Source organism: Haemaphysalis longicornis, unplaced genomic scaffold (genome assembly GCF_048455015.1).
Source record: "Haemaphysalis longicornis isolate Haplotype H1 unplaced genomic scaffold, Haemaphysalis longicornis Haplotype H1 scaffold_1, whole genome shotgun sequence".
NCBI lineage: Eukaryota > Metazoa > Arthropoda > Arachnida > Ixodida > Ixodidae > Haemaphysalis > Haemaphysalis longicornis.
This window is the reverse complement of record NW_027526203.1, coordinates 406198170-406211620: the sequence shown is the minus strand read 5'-3', so window position 1 is coordinate 406211620 and position 13451 is coordinate 406198170.

Sequence of the window (13451 nt, the reverse complement as noted above, 5' to 3'; positions counted from 1 at the left end):
AGCGGCGGCACGGGACCGTTCAAAGGGTGTCTCCACCCTGTACGGCGGCGCTGGCATCGAGGCACCCTATGCCTCGTCGGGGCAGTGCGCCCTCATTAGGTGTTGCACGCTCCCTATAGCGTGGCGACGCCAATCACAGCGCAGGCTGTAGTGTGCCGCACAGGTGGTTGCCGAAGATCGCGCGGCATTGGGCAATGTCAGGGGAGAGAGAGAAGTCGCGCCTGGAAAGGGGCATGTATACACGACGGAAAGCGGCCGAGGCGGTGGAGAAGAGCATAAGGTGGAGCTGTAACCATACTTTCTTCGTAGATGGCCGTGCTTCACTGTGCAACACGCAACGTGGAAAAGCCAGCTTAAAAAGACCAAGGACCTCTAAACACAAACGCATTTGTGGGAAGGCACTTTTTTTGGGTGCAATGTAGGCCGTTTTATATCAAAATATGCTTTTGTTATTTTCTATACATTTATCTTCATTCACTGAAAACTGCTCACCGCTCGGTCTGACGCCAGACAACCTGCTGGATCCTAGCCATAGACAAAAAAAATATCGCGTAAAACAACTAACAAACCATCCAGAACTGCAGCGTTTTCAATGATCTCACAGAACAGCAAAAACATGTAGGTTACTGTGCCACCGGCTGAGGAACGTGAGTGGCGACAGGAGATTATACGGGTGACTCCAAATCAGGGATCTAACTGCTGTAACACGTTGTACCGTTAGCCATCATTTACACCGCAAAATATAACTACAGTTGATCCCGGATATATCGAACTTCACTGGGATCGGGAAATAGTTCGATATATCGATAATTCGAAATATAAAATATGCCCCTCTGAAGCTTAATGAAAACTCCGCACATCACCGAGAGCTTTACTAGATCGTGACAAGCGACAAGCGGTAGCTTTCCAATTTGACCCTCAAAGCACGAAAAATGCGAAACATGGCGCGACGGCTACCGCACTTTTTCTAGCACGATAAAAGTCCGTGAGGTTTGCATGCTTTATCTTCTGCGTTATGAAGTTCACCAAATTGTCTTCAAGCTTTCTGACGTTATTCGAATGAGAAAGCCCGGCGCCGTCCACTGCGCCGCCACGGCCGCGAATTACGCTGAATGCTGACGCAAGCTCGGCTGCCGTAGGCGGTTGGGTTCTTCGGTAACTGCGGCCACTGCCGCGATCGGCGCATCGTTGGGATCCACCACAGCCTGCACGTTGCCCTCAACACTTACGAACTTACGAGCTGTTGCGTCATCCGGAATGGCGCATGGGAATGCTAACAGCTCTCCTATTCACTCGAGGCACTCAACATTGGCCTTCCTCTGTCGATGCCGGTGCTTCTTTCGTTCGGGGCCACATCCCTGGGGTTTTGTCATAGAGGGATTATTGCGGCCATTCACGCGTACATATCAGAGACCAGACGCATGTCCTGCTAACTCGGTCAAAATTTTTTAGCCTTTTCTCCCAAAAATTACATCATTCACTGATTCATTCCTTAGACTTATTATACAATTCGGTAACCGACTCCCCAATTCCTACAGGCTGATTATATAGGGTCAGGAGGTGGGCGTTTTAGCCCCAAAAAGCCACTCCGTTTCTTGGCTAATCCCCCACGTGGGTATGTGCCACTAGAAAAGGTTTAACAACAACAACAACAACAAGTTGTCGTCTTCTGTGTGCGAAAACCTCTCACCTGTCGCTGCAACGAAGCCGCTTTGCTGAACCAACTGCAGGAACACGCACACGACACGCTCCATAATGGCCAAGCTGCGTTGCATTCGCCTTACGTCAGCTTGCTGCGCAGTGTCGTGCTCAAACATGCTGCGAGGAATTTCAAATTTCAAATGCCTCGGTAACCCACCACAACTTTTCACTGACCTCCACCCGTCTAATGATGACCGCCTTCGTCGCTAAATTCAAATTCTTTCGTACTTTACGCGTTCACGGCTCTGAAGACACGTCGTTCACCATGCCGCACCGCTTTCGACGCCAGAAGGGCCGCCGCTGGGTCACAACGCCTTCCTTCGGTTTTTCTTTCCCCTTTGGCACCTAATCACACCCTGCGTTCTCGCTGTCATGAGGCTATCCCCACGCTAGCGTATCGAGCTGGCGCGATGCGCGAGAAGTCATCATCATCGCCTACCACTTCATCAGGAGAAGTGCACTTGCAGGGGCACTTGCGGCGCGGTGTTCGATATATGGAATGTGACGGTGAACGAGAGTTCGCTGCACGGGTACAAAAGTGCGATACTTTTGCATAGGATTTCAAAGGGGATGTCTGGGCTGTTCGATATCTGTAATAATTCGACATATATGGTCTATATATATCTGGGTTCGACTGTACGTCTCTCAAACTCGCTGCACGTCTCTCAAACAATAAAATCATGCAGCAGGCGCTTTATTAGCGCACGAGTTACTCCCAGAGCGGCAGCAAAGCCTGATTGACATTACTTATGAAGGATGATTAATTTTTGAACTTCCCGCACAACCACTTGGATGCACGAATTTCTGAAGAAGAAGATCGGAATCGTGTATCACAAATCACCCCAGTATAAAGAAGAAACTAAGTGAGAACATTTGAACTTGAAAAGTTTTGACATAAAATACCACGGTATCGAGCCGTTCCCGGCCGGATGGAGGGTCTCACGCCTCTTGTTATGGTGGCATACGAGTCAGCGACAACTGAGGGATTTTACCCCAGCCGACTGAAAGCGTCGGGAAGGGCTGAAATTCCCGCGTTCTCCGAAGTGCTTGCATGATTCTGAGTGTACATGGCGGCACTGCTCGCGGGCGTTTGGCTGTGGCGTTATACTAGAAAAGGCGTGGTTCCTTCCTTCCCTCTACCCGAAATTCTAATCAAGCCCGGGATCTGATCAGCGCCCGCTTATTCTGTATCAGCTTTCGCTAATCTTTGATCAAGAAGCTAGGAAGGCCACCTCCGTTCGCGCTGGTAGTTGCTCTTTGACACCAATACCGACATGGTCTAGTTTGTGCATGTTCAGTATGCTGCTCTATCTCACATCCACTATAGCCGAACGTATACAAGTGTCCCCGCAAATTCACCCATTCGAGGTGTACGGTTGGTAAAAATTGTTATTCGCAGACGAGATGTTACAACTGGGAAGCGACGTGACCGCTGATACCTCGGTTATGACGTGATCGGTTATGACATCACGTCTGCTTCAGCGGACGTCAACCCTCAAAACGTTAGTGAAGTGTCAGTGCATGCGGAACAAGGGGCTCCTCGGCCGAAGACAGACTGAATATAAAAAGAAGGCTCGTTCGGCGCTAGTCAAACACCACACGGAGCTTTGCTGACCAGTCATGTCTTCGGTTGAAGAAAATTACAATTTTTGTTTCTGTTCACGAAAGAAACCCGAAATAAAGCAAAAGAGAATGGTCGAACGGAACGTTCATTTGAGATTCCTGTTCCTGAAACCAAGCTACATATGGCGAAACTTTGGTTCATCGCCGATGGACGAGCCTAACTCCTTAGCCACTGAACCTCCATGTCGCGTACGAGAGCCGTTTGGTTCGCGTCTTAAAGCCAGCCCATTTATTTCTGTACATCTTGTTGATTCACGAGGCCCGTCATGGAGAGTGTCTTTAATCCCGCCTTTCGCTCACGTCAGGAGCGGAATGAGAGCACGAGGGAGAGGGCCATGATCCTTTTGATGGACGGCAGCGTTTAATGTGATGTGGAACGGGAGGGAGGATCATGAACCCCGCCCTTTGTAATGGATTAGGAAATTTCATCCCGCTTGCCATATACCGTGGTGGGCAATGCCTGTTCTAATGAGGGAGCTTTTAGTCCCGCTGCTGACCAGCCTGAGGAGTAGCATCAAGAGGCACTTGCCCTGTGGCGCCCCAGGGACTAATTTGTGAGCTCGGCCGCCGCAGACCGCGCGTTGCAATTTGCAATTGTAGTAGAACCTTTGAATCCGTTTTATTGCGCCTCTTGAACGCTAGCATAAAAGTAGCGCGCTGGTTGCTCTCTTTTTGGCAAATTTTAAAATGACGCGACTGTTGACGCTGAATAGCAGGGAATTTTAAAATGTGCCAGTATTTCCGATTTTTCTCTGACGAAAAAAGCAACGTCCTCTGTTGCCGGAACGGAGTTGAATGAGTGATAACGGGAACGTTCTTTCAAGGAAGTATGTCGCTTTCCTAGTCACTTTATTGTAACAGGTAACCGCGAAGAAAGTTGGAGGGAGGTTATATGGGAAACAAGTAACTTATGCAAAATACGAGGGGTACCGAATGCGCAAATTATCACCTTTGTTTGGCAAATACAGAACCTAAACAGTAGCACGGAAAACTGGCCAGTACCAAGATCGGTTCCACAAAAACAGACTAAAACTAAAAAAAATGACGAGAGAATAATAAAAAAACCTTAGTATGCACAGAATTTGGAAAAAAATGATACGTGAAATCAAAAAATGACTCGGGTTCAGCGGTTTTGATTCAGGAGACAAACATCACAGTACTATGTCGAAATATACTAGTGGAACCTCATATCTTATAAGCCAAATTTGCTCCCAAAGGGGTCGCACTTTCCTCGTGTTAGGGTCCCAGCGCAGCACGCGGCACTGTGTTTGTCTTGCTCTTGCTGTCGGTTCGTGACCGTTACGCTGTTGGTCTACTATGGGGAAATAAGTCCCGATAATAAACCATACGGAAAAGCGGCCTAAAGGAGCCATGAAGACAAAATACAAGTTCGTTTTATTCGAAATATTTCGTGTTTTATAGTGTCCCGAGCGCTTTCCACGATGCAAATGATGTTTTATTCACTGAGTTAAAATTTTGATTTTACCGCTAAATCGTGTGTTTTTGTGGTCTGCAATGACATCACAGGAACCAACCACTCTGCAGCCTATTGGAAAGCCTTGTTTGCCGTTAGTGAACCCAGACGGCGCCACCATACCGTGGCATTTAGATCAATGGATCAATGTAGGTGGGCAGCTAAGGTGTTTAGGTACCTATACTTGAAAAGGGTGGACACGCAGTGGTTAAGGAAGACTAGAAGGCTAACAAAATACGGAAAGAATAGTGGAGAATCCAAAACAGCCAAGGTAGCCAAAAGAGAGGCGAGGCAGATAGAAACGGATAAATGGAGAGAAAAAATGGAAGCTGAAACGTTGTTAGAGATGTACAGGGCGGAGAAATTGGACATCAGAAAGGAAAATTTCTACGATAATTCCAAGGGCAGTGCTTTGCTTTTTGAGGCTAGAGCAGGTTGCTTGCGAACTAAGAGCTTTGTGGGGAAGTATTCACAAAATGATGGGGTATGCGTGGTCTGCGGAAAAGAAACAGAAACTATGCGGCGCATAGTGTTAGAATGCAAGGGTATTCATCCAATTCTGCATGAGGGAATTATTCGGCTTCCAGAAGCCCTACGATTTAAGGGTAGCACAGAGGAAGTTAACTTTAAGGCTGTCGAGGCGATGAAAAGAAGATTAGAATGCTGGTGGACGAAAAGCAGAGAGGGGAATATTGCCTAGGACAGATACCACCTGTATCAGGAAAAAAAGTATTTTGAGCCTATTAAGTTTTTTGTGCCTGTCCTAAGCAGAGCTACTATTAAATCATTATATTAGGTATATTAGTGTTTTTTGGTAAGATGACACGTCATCACCACGCTACAAAGGGGAAACCAATAGCAATCATCATCGATCATCATCATCAAGCCGTTTTCTGCCCCTGGTTTGTTTTTGACCCTATTTGAACCTGGCTTGTTTTTGCTCAGGCAGAAAATAATCGTTTCGTGAAACAGAGTGCTCGCTCGATAAATATTCACGTAAGACACCGTTGCTTGGCGGACACGAAAAATTACGACTTGCTGAACAGCTTCGCTGTTAAATTAATTATTCTTTTCTATTTAAGTTCCATAATGAACGAATATCTGACGGGTTTGAACTATCTGCCTCAGGCCCGCGGATATATTCTCCTTGAGAACATGTTGCTGGGCGTGTTGGTTGAGGTCTACAAACATTCTGAGTGGCGCAAATACACAACACACAAGAAACACACAACACACGGAGTAGCGCTTGTCCGTGTCTTCTTTCTTGTGTGTTGCGTATTTGCGCCACTCAGTATGTTTGTATATTGTCCTTGTATTTCGACATTTCAAACCAATACACGCTTCTGTTAGATTTTGTCGTCATATTTCTGCACAGAGTGCAAGCAGCTACACTGAATTAAAAATTAAACAAAGCGCAACGGACGTGAACAGAGAGCGAGCGAGCGAGCGAGAGAGAGAGAGAGAGAGAGAGAGAGAGAGAGAGAGAGAGAGAGAGAGAGAGAGAGAGAGAGAGAGAGAGAGAGAGAGAGAGAGAGAGAGAGAGAGAGAGAGATTTATTTGTCGAGCAGAGGCTGATGTACTGGCCTCGCCCCGTGAACGGCATCCCTAATCCCGAATTCCTTACCTTCGGCTTTCTGTCCTGGCCCGGGTCACATGGTTGAGCTGCGCATCCAGGTCTGGGCTGGCCAGGGAAGCCCTCCACTGCTCGAAGGTGGGGTTGGGAAGTGGGGGCAAGTCTGGAGTGCGTTGGCACGCCCATACTACATGGCATAGGGTGCTAGACTGGGGCGGTGAGCACAGCGGGAAGGTTGTTGGCTGGGGAAGATGAGGTGGCGGCGGGTGGGATGGCAGTAGGTATTCGTTCGGAGCCGCCGCCAAGTTGTATCTTCGTCTCGGGAGAGGCGCCATTGTGGTGGCGGGAGGCTGCGGCGACGTTTCCTATATTGGGCGAGAATTTCCGTGTAACCAGTCAGTGGGTGGGGTTTATCTGGGGGGGAGGGGGGTAGAAACATAAGTAAACTGGACGAGCTCTCACTACCAACTAGTTTGCTTCAAAGCGCTTAGAATACAAATGCCGGTAGATCATAGGCGCGCCTGCGCACACACCACCCGAAGAGCCAGCCACATGCGCTGCTACCGATTACAGCATAACAAGCAAAACTCGCACTCAGAGGTGCTACAGGACAGGACGATGTCCAAGATTAGAATTCAAACAAGTTTCGGTTTCGGTTCTGGGAAACAGCCTGTTTGGCATCCGACGTCATCGTTGGACGGGCATTCTCGATATTTCAGTAATCGGCACACCGCGCTTCTGCCATGTTTCAAATGTAAGATGCGTCACATAAGCCTACCAGCACGGCTTGGAATCGTAGCAATTACTAGCCGAAGCCTACGCAGTGGCTGAACACCCTCCGCGTTACCGCAGACGCTCAAATGCGATGCGCTTTTCCCCATCTTTGGAGCTTGCTGACGACCCGTCGGCGGCCGGCGGACTAAAGGTAGGGTCCCTACTAAAGGCTGGGCCGACTGACTCTGTCGGAGGGTCGGCGAGCCGTTCAGTCGCGCAGTCAAGCCAAGCCACATTTTTGTGACGTCATACTAAACGCCACAGAAAATGGGGAGGATTCAGAGAGGAGAACAGCATTTTCGAATTGATTTTTCTAGTGAATAAAGTCGCGTAAACGCAGGGAGAGTGGTCGAAACATGACCTGCAGACTCCAGACTACAATTTACACTCGTAATCCCGCAGTGTTTACAAATCACTTCAATGTAGCGTATCACCTCGGGCCTTGTGACGCTTTTTTCCCTCTCTTTCTCCCTCAACCGGCCTTACACTCTCTGGAGCAGAGACTCCGCAGTTACCACCAGAATGGTTTTAGGATAAAATGAGGACCGCAGCCTTTGTATATGTTGATAAAAACTGGTGGGGGCCGCGTGGTCGCAAGACTTTTGGAGAGCGGTTCTTAACATAGCGAGGCAGTTGCCCGCTTTCGAATCTTCGAATGGGCCGAGTTGAACGGCAGTGAGTGCGTGCCTTTATTTTCTGAGTTGAATGTGCTGTACCGCAGCAGAGATTCTGTGGCACGCGAACTCTTGGAGGCGTGTGATATAAAAAAGAGGAGTACAGACTGTGTCAGTAAGACGTTGGTGTGTTTGCCGGAGAGGTCGTTTAACGTGTTATGCCGTAATAAGTAGCAGCGGATGTGGCAACTTGTCTGACCGACCAACCGGCCGACTGACTTTGACCAGACCTTACCTGACCTGACCTGACCTTACATGACCTGACTTGACTTTGCTTGACTTGACCTGACTTGACCTGGCTTGACTGACTGACTGACTGACTGACTGACAGACATAACACCAAAAAATGTGCAGCGTATGACTTGTGCTCCGATGTGCACCACGACTACAAAAAAGGGCACAATTGATGGTCTTTCCCTCCACCTATACGTGGTGAGTGGTTGCACTGGTTGGTGAAAAGTGAACTCTTATTTCCGGCCTTGCGTAATGGCATCATTTAAGCATTGCCACTCACATGAGTATAATTGAATCCATAGTATGGTATTCACATTATTTATTTATTTATTTATTTATTTATTTATTTATTTATTTATTTATTTATTTATTTATTTATTTATTTATTTATTTATTTATTTATTTATTTATTTATTTATTTATTTATTTAAAGTCGTTCAGTCTGAACTTTCTCGCCTTATCAGCCTGTGCGACAGCTCGTAGGTGAATTCAGTGTTGCGTATCCAAACTGGAAAATGCGTGATTTTTCGACTCAGTGCCCGTGGGTTGTGTCACAATGTTTACCAGCCTTAAGGCATCAACGACCAAGGACGACCGACCACTAATTGTTCCGGTGTTGAGCTGAACGGTGACGATGTATGCCCGATGCCCATGCCTACAGGTCTTATTTATGTGCCATAAAACCGTCCAAATAGGCACCTAGTGAGCATTACTTTGCACTTGCACTTGTTCTGCGCTATTTATTGGTTTGCAAACCTTAACACGCGGCGCTCTCAATAAACAACTGCCTGCGCAAAAAAGTTCCTCTAGAGGTTTAGTTGGTTTACATAACGTTATTTTAGCATAAATATTTTAGCGAAAAGCAGGATTCTTTAGAATTGAAAATGTACTTCTTACAGCCACGAAGCTTGGTCCACGTCCACTCCAAACAGCACTATTGAGCTGATTTGTATCTGAACACCCTAGTTGTGCGTAATTTACAGGAACGTGTCTGAACGTGCCAAGAAATGTGGAGCTTTTTTTTTTTTGCAATCTCTAGACTTGAGTTTACAAGTGCAAATGCCAGCCTGCATGCCAGAGACGTAGCCTGGACGGGTGTGGGGAGACAGAGGGTTCGAACCCCCTTACCCCCTCGAACATTTTCTCCAGGCAGCGCGCGCTACCCGAAACACTGGCACTCGCCTATAGGCGAGTGGTAGTGGTCTTTTCGAATAACTCCTCCTTTCCCATAACCTATACCCCACACTCGCGAACAAAATTGGCTACGGCCCTGCAGCACACCTATATTTATGGGCGCATTTTTAGCAACTGGTCTTGCTCTGTGCAAAATATTATAATCCATGACACAAATACAAATAATCATATTGCGTGACACCCGGTCGGTCACTGTGGTACGTGCCTTCTGACAGACTCCATTACTCTGTACGCGTCATATGCTGTTCCCGAACACGTGAAGGCGGAACATTTGCCATGGTTTCCTGGTCATGTAAACCCTAGAAGCCATCAGAAGGCGGATAATCTAGCTGATCTTGATGTCAGAGCGTTAAGCCTGAGGTTACAAGTCTGGCGCTTTTTGCGTCTTTAAAGCTCTGGAGATTCTGGCATTAAAACGCCACTCGGTCAAAAGCACCCTTGCCTAGCGATACGATCAAGCATGTAAATTTTTCTTGGTATCCAAGTTCGTGGGCACCTTTATTTTTTTCTATACTGGCGCTGCTTCTCTGTCGACAGCTTGACAGTTGCTCTTGTAGGGGCCGAATAACCCTATGGGGCTCACCCTCTCTATTTCAGTTTTTCTCCTTTGGAGGGCTACAGTTATAGCGAACTTAAAGGGGAGATATTTATTAATTATTTCATGGTAACATTTCATGGCCCTTCTGCAACAGGTTGCTTGAAAGGCTAAGGAATACACAATTATTGAGTAATTGGGTCATTTTTAATAGGTCGCAGCTTCTTTCCGTTTTCTCATCCATTTTTTTCTGTTTAATGAATGAAATGCTATCTACAAGCCGCAACCTTCACGGCCTCCCAAGGCTCCACCTACGGTAACCCGGAGATGAGTGGCTTCAAATAAACTCTCTCTCTCTCTCTCTCTCTCTCTCTCTCTCTCTCTCTCTCTCTCTCTCTCTCTCTCTCTCTCTCTCTCTCTCTCTCTCTCTCTCTCTCTCTCCAGCCGTATAACGGGTTAGCTGTGGCCAATCTCTCATTGTGGATGCATTTCAAAATATTTATGAGCTCATATATCGTTAAAATGATCATCGTCGTGTTGTCGCCAGCCATGTCGTCAGCATCAATAGCACCATAACATTACCGTGATCGTCCTTTATTTTCTTTTCCTTTTATAAAAAGGCTGTTCCTCCTTTTTACATTTCGCTGTCACCCGTTGTTGGCTACAGTTGGTGAGACGGTTTGTGCGGTGGTTCCCATTCAAAATATTGCGATCAGTCGGCTGCCTTATTGACTGTTCTTGTCTTCTGCAATCATTACATTTTATTCCCTCTCTTTTTCCATCAACCTGCTATCCTCCGTTTCCTATTTTGTGCAAATATTACGGCCCACCGACTCACTAACTATTTTTTCAGCACTCGTTTTTCCACCACATATATTAGGTTGTGTGTGGGCTGGAGCCAATCCCTCTGTGGACAAAGAAAACTGCGTTCTACTGAGGTCCAGAAGAAGAAGAAGTTTTTCTGAATATTGCTTGGGCGTCATTACACTTCAAGAAATCTGTCTCGTTCAAAATAAACACTAGGTCTTCGTAGCTGTGCCCGAAGTAGACCCTAGTTACCGAAATGGTGGCTGTTTGATTATGGTTTCAGCTAAGTTCTTCCATCAGGTAAAGGTGCAATTCATGCGTCTGCGTCCAGCAAGGACTCCGCCAGCGGTTTTTCCTGGCATAAATCACGTCAGCCATGGCCTTTAACTGCTGCATATTAGAAAGAAATAATAGAGCCATATAAGCTTTAATAAGAAAACAAAGCTGCGCAAAATGATAGTGAGCTTTTCGATGCGACGCATCTCTTTCACTCGCCTTGTCCCTCCGGCGTCGTCCGGCGTAGTCCGCATCCCTCCCCCATTCTCCTCGCCGCGCCAGCTGCGCGCTAGCGCCGCTCTCACCGCAGCGCCATCTGCGTGTTAGCGCTCGCCGGCGCTCGCTCCGTCGCCGTGCCAGCTGTGCGTGGGTGCGGGTTAGCGTGCAGCTTGCGCGCAGCTTGCGCTCGGTTAACACATGCGCATGCGCTGCTATGCGCTGCTCTCTCTCATTCCGCTGCATATAAACGCGGTAACTGCGCCGCTCCGCTCAGTCGTTCCGCCGCCGCTCCGCCGATGACATCCTCCGATGACCACCGATGATTTGAATGGAGACTAACAGGCCTGCTATCGCGATGGTCGGCGCAACCGTAACAAGCACCGGTCACCCCGATAAAAATTTACACCATCTTCCCGCGAGGGGAACCATGGGGTAGATGCGACGCATCGGGGGTGAACATGCTGCGTAAAATATGGACACACAACAACAATGGACACGCTAACATAACGGAAACGCAACGGAAACCCCCGATGCATCGCATCTACCCCATGGTTCCCCTCGCGGGAAGATGGTGTAAATTTTTGGACTTGGGGCAAGTGCTGCCCTGTTGTAATCCTTTTGGAGTGGTAAACGTACATTTTCGGGGGTGTTTGGGGGCGTGGGGGAGTTAATATGATTGGCGAGCATGATTGTGCCCGCGCTTCGGCTGATCCGCCTGCTGCTACTGCTGGGAGCAAATTTACACTATGCGGCTGGAAGATACGGGAGTCTCCTTGCAGTGGCAGCCTGTCGGACTGAATGTCAGATAATAATTTGTTGCGTCCAAAAGCTGATTGATTGATTGATTGATTGATTGATTGATAGTATGGTTTAACGCGCCGACGCAACGCAGGCGATGAGGCGCGCCGTAGTGGAGGGCTCCGGATTAATTTCGACCACCTGGGGATCCTTAACGTGCGCCAAAATCTCGTACACACGGGCGTTTTTGCTTTTCGCCTCCATCAGAAAAGCGGCCACCGCGGCCAAGAATCGAACCCGCGACCTCGTGCTCAGCAGCGCAACGCCTTAGCCACGGAGCCACCGCGGCGGGTGCGTCCAAAATCTGATGCTGCTTCGTACGCAAGAGGGAAACCAAGATATTTATTGCATTTTACAGTCACGTCTCAGGCTTTTGGCAGCGGGACAAGTGATGACACTACTCCCATTATCTTCGACATCGTGAGTACGGTATTGTTGACTACCACAAACTGCCCCAGTCCCTGCTTGAAGCTCTTTTTTTTTAACCATCTGTGAATGAAATCCAGCAGGACACGGCATTAATAAATTGCAGATGACTGCGATAAGCCAAAATCGGTTTATATTAAACCCTGGATGATTCGAAGAATTTTCGCTGTTACCAATATCCCTACACCAAAACGAGCGAACATATGACTACGCAACCAAGTGCCTTCTTGGTTAAATTGCAGCTTGAATGCCGCTGTGTAAGCTAGCCAGTAAGCAGCCTACTTCACCGCCAAAAATAACACCTGTCCGCAGTTGGTTGTCTGTCAGTGACGGTGGTGGTTACGTCAAATTGTTGATTGAGTTTGATGGACTGATTGAAACTACAGTCAAAACTTGATCTAACGAAGCCCGATATTACGAATTTCCCGATCTAACCAACAAATTGGGATTCCTCCGCAGGTGTCTTGACGGCTTAACGCTTTCATAAATTCGAACTGACGAAATAGATTAAGCGCCATTGCAGATTTAACGAAGTATTTCGAAAGACCACCCCGCACAAGAAGTTGGAGGGAGCTCTGTTTACGTAGTTCAAGGATACGAGAGGCAATAATGTTCTCCTCAGCGGGGAAGTGGCCCAACAAAAGAATGAAGGAAGCTCACACTAACGCGTAAGACTTGAAGGTAGCGAAGCTGGACGCAACAGCAGCGTGTTTCCGCTTTTACGCCTCACGGCGTTGTTTAAGCGTCGCCGCTCTACGAGCGACCACACCTGGATGATCCATCTACTCCATCATATACGGCCCCGGACATGGGCCGCTTTAAATAAAGTTTGATCTCTCTCTCTCTCTGAGCTCACGTCGCCTTCCTTCGTCGCGCGCACTTATCGCTGTGGCGGCGGCGTCGTCACCTTCCCCCGCCAGGTGGCGGCATGGGTCCCGCGCGCTTCTCCGTTCCCTCCTCGCCTATCTCTCCCCGCCATCCGGCGCTGCTCCAGTCCGGGCGCTTTAGGGAGGGGGTGTGGTTTGACCTCTAGCGCTCAAGGTCATAACTGGTCCCCCCGCGAAGACTGCCCGAGGTAGCGTACTATAACTTTCGCTACAAAAGCGCTGTGTTTCGCCTACCTGCTGGGGTGCGACGACTTCA